This window comes from Schistocerca serialis, chromosome 2, assembly GCF_023864345.2.
Source record: "Schistocerca serialis cubense isolate TAMUIC-IGC-003099 chromosome 2, iqSchSeri2.2, whole genome shotgun sequence".
NCBI classification, from domain to species: domain Eukaryota; kingdom Metazoa; phylum Arthropoda; class Insecta; order Orthoptera; family Acrididae; genus Schistocerca; species Schistocerca serialis.
Window position 1 is genome coordinate 972,201,867 of NC_064639.1, and position 3,414 is coordinate 972,205,280.

The 3,414-nt window shown below is 41.5% G+C and overlaps 1 pseudogene; it reads left to right on the forward strand.

The window, feature by feature from the left end:
• The first annotated feature begins 3,054 nt into the window (after nucleotides 1-3,054).
• On the forward strand, nucleotides 3,055-3,172 carry LOC126458807 (5S ribosomal RNA; annotated as a pseudogene).
• The last annotated feature ends 242 nt before the right edge of the window (nucleotides 3,173-3,414 follow it).

Below are 3,414 nucleotides of genomic sequence, written 5' to 3' on the forward strand. Positions count from 1 at the left end.
GGTAGATCGGCAAGGTGCAACTGTTGTTAAATGTTTTTTATTCCAGTCTTTGATCTTAATATCAATTCTTTAGACGATGACCGGTTTCAGTCCGTAATGACCATCCTCAGATCTACAATACACAAATATATACACCTAGTAAGCAGTGTGACTTTCAACATAATACAGCACATAATACATACACGTTGTACGTAAAGCCCTCTAATGGTTAAGTTCCTAAGATCGGTGTGCGCCTACATAACATCCTGGCGGCTGACCCAACAGAGGGCGCTGATCATTGATCTGTCCTTTTTTTTCAGCTGTCACATAGACATTTTATCCTTCATAGGCAATTTATAGGTTGCTACAGGCAATGTATTACGTATATTAATTGTTGTCCGTAAATTCACCATAAAAAGGGTCAGTCCTTCTCTCTTCATATAATTCCTTTTAATAATTTTATATGGGTAACTGTATTCGTCTTTTAATGTATCACAATTGGTTTCTATGATAGTTATGAATTTTAAAAGTCTGCTACATCTTTTTTACCTAATGTGTTTTTATCGGATTATGTTTTTTGCGTAAATGATGACTACATCTAAGCCCACAGTAGCGACATCTAGGGAGGATGTAGGCAAACAGATTTCTGGTAGCTACTGTATTTCAGTTACCAGTTCCAATAATGACTGTTTGGACGATGTGGCCTATTCTGCGCCTTATTTTAGATCTATGTGACGATGCTGTGCTGATTATATTTATATGTTTCGATGATGCCATGGCCTTATGAGTTCAGGACATGCTGTAAAAAAGGTACGTTTTACCGTATTTTATCTGTACATTTCCCTGGTTGTATGATGGTATATCGTGATACGTAATGCTGTATTATGTTGAAAGACACATTGCTTACTAGGAATGTATATTTGTATATTGTAGGTCTGAGGATGGTCATTACGGACTGAAACCGGCCATCGTCTAAAGAATTGATATTGTGATCAAAGACGAATAAAAAAACATTTTACAGTATTGGATCACTGTTTGTATATGCTACCATGTCGCAGTTGGTGTAACTGTTAGGTATCATGATGAGATCTTGGGGACCCCATGTGCCGTTTTTGCAGGGTGCTAGGGGCCCAGACTTCGTACTGATGGATGACAATGCTCAACCTTATAGAGCACGGGTTGTAAGGTGTCAGGCAAATCCAACACCTTCCATGAAAACCCTGACATGATAGCAAATCCGGCAGTATGTCACATAGCTCCGAATAAATCCTGACATTAAATTAACCAAAGTAATACGATCAACGAGTGAGCAAATGGAATACCACAGACTAACACAAGAACGCCTAAATGCATGCCATACCTTCCCACCGTGAAACAAACGCAGTTCCAAGGGGAGAATGAGAACAGAAGCCGAGAGCAGAGTCGTGTAAGCTAGAAGGGCCTACGATAAAGGACACCCACATCGCCGGCCAACCCCCAAGAGCAGCCCCCAGCCCATGTTAAAAGATAGAGCCCTCCAGAAGAACAGTATAGATCTTACGATAACACTAAAAGGGACACACCAGCTGCAAGTTTTAGCGTGAGACTATACGCGTCTCTGTTACGTTGCAAACATTAAAAACATTGCCCCACCACGAAAAATATAACATTTCTCATTGGATAGACAGAATTTTTGTAGGTGGAGCTTAAGGTTAACATTGAGACCCTGATTGGTCAGTTGAAAACACAGCCAGATACCTTTTTCTTAAACCAACTTCGGCAAATTGTAGTAAGGAGAAGTTAGAGTGAGTTGCTCCTGAGACGGCGAGGTGTGTGGAGATGCGCCACCCGCCGCCCCCTGACGCTGACTAACCACCAACAAGGTAATGAACGCACGCGATGCCGCATAACAGCGCATAAGGCTTCACTGAGAACTGCAGAAGTCTCATCTGTTACATCCCATTTTCGCATAATACTAGTGTCGATCGTTAATTAAAGCTCATGGTATTCACATTTGCTACTGGAAGTTAAAATCTGAAACGCGATGATTTTTCTGTTATATAATTATTGAGAAGCCACATCAGCCACTGTAATTAACGACAAGTTAAATAAGTAATTAAAGGTAATTGAGGGTCACTGAAGACCATTTTGATAATTTTCCTTTTTTCTGAAACTTAACTTAAACCTAGATTATAGATGTGGTATGGCATAGGTCATCCTTCGATCCATTGTAGAACTTGGAAACCCATTCAGAGCATATTCGTTCACATTTTTGTTGAACGCAGTTGGTTTTTATCATCCTGTATTAAAATATTTCCTTTTATCAATAGTGCAATTTATAAACAATGTTTTGTGAGTAGAATAAAAATTCCAGTGGTAAACTTAACTGCTTTTTCGACGTTATTTTACCAACTAACTAAAAATAGGAAAGCCTTGAACTCCTTCCACTAAATTTAGTTAGTATTAAGATTGTTTTACAGGGAGTGCAGTGGAGCTGACGCTGAAATCATTAAGTATTTGATTATATCATCGCTAGTCTCACTGAACTCTTCTGAACTCTATATGTTATGTGTGGTCTGGTGTCTCCTTACCAGCAACAGATCCCAGGTTCAAACTAGTCAATTCCCTAAAAAAACACTCTCAGAGCGTCGTTGCGCGAAAAGTGGTAGGGAGACACGACTTAGAATAAACAGAAACAATGCAGAATGTTAGAGGGTGATTGATGTTTCCTTGGAAACGGACGCTATTGCACACAAGACGTGGAACGAATCCCATAGAGCAAGTCTGGGACGCACTAGGGAGACCCAGCAAGCACTCTCCAAGACTTGTGAACAGCTCTGCAGGAAGTGCGGTCGTTATTGTCTCATCTTGAGATTGATGACATCATTCACAAGCATGCTCCATCTTTTTCATGCCTGTATTGCTTCCAGAGGTGGTCACACCTCACACAGAACACATTAACCAGTTGTATAAATGTGTGAGCAAATCCGCAAAGTTGGAAAAAAACGAAAAACACTTTTGTCTACCGTTATGCTTGTTGCATTTGCTTACATTCTGTATTATTTATATTTTTTCTACTTTACTGTCACCTATTTGTGCAACGGCCTTGCCGCAGTGGATACACCGGTTCCCGTGAGATCACTGAAGTTAAGCGCTGGCGGGCGTGGTCGGCACTTGGATGGGTGACCATCCAGGCCACCATGTGCTGTTGCCATTTTTCGGGGTGCACTCAGCCTCGTGATGCCAATTGAGGACCTACTCGACCGAATAGTAGCGGCTTCGGTCAAGAATACCATCATAACGACCGGGAGAGCGGTGTGCTGACCCCACGCCCCTCCTATCTGCATCCTCCACTGAGGATGACCCGGCGGTCGGATGGTCCCGGAAGGCCACTCGTGGCCTGAAGACGAAGTACTATCACCTATTTGTATTGTTCTGTGGCAAAATAAACAGAAC